Source organism: Struthio camelus, chromosome 3 (assembly GCF_040807025.1).
Source record: "Struthio camelus isolate bStrCam1 chromosome 3, bStrCam1.hap1, whole genome shotgun sequence".
NCBI lineage: Eukaryota > Metazoa > Chordata > Aves > Struthioniformes > Struthionidae > Struthio > Struthio camelus.
In genome coordinates this window covers 67,107,235-67,107,836 of record NC_090944.1, presented here as the reverse complement: position 1 = coordinate 67,107,836, position 602 = coordinate 67,107,235, and positions in this window count along the sequence as shown.

Below are 602 nucleotides of genomic sequence, written 5' to 3'. Positions count from 1 at the left end.
CTTTCATTCTATGCAACATGAAATAAAGAAGGAGAAAACCTGGGTGTGTTAGTCAATCACAATATAGGTACGATGCAATGGTATGCAGTGCTTGTTAGCTTTAGGGCACGAGATAACACGTAATAGGCCATATAACAGACAGAGAAGCCTGAATGCCACTGTGCAGAGCACTGATACGAGATTATCCACAGTTCTAGGCCAGCTCTGACCAGAAAGATCAGATAAAAATGGAGCAGATCAGAGGAAGACTACTAACAAGCTCTAATACACTTGAGCTGCTGGATCGAACACATGCTATGAACACATATACACTCCATCCTTCTAACACATGCTATGAACACATACACACTCCATCCTTCTAACACATGCTATGAACACATACACACTCCATCCATCCTTAGGCATGATCTGGATGTGCATCCAAACGCTTCTCCATATCATAGTTTTCCCTAAAAGGAAATCCAAATGCCTAGGCTAGACAAGAGCCACATTAAACAATGTTTTAGAAAGAGGTTGGCTTTTTGAATGTATCCAAGAGAAACCCAGGAAGTGTGGATTGCTTTCCATAAGTAAAATAGAAGACTAAACACCGGGAAAAGGAA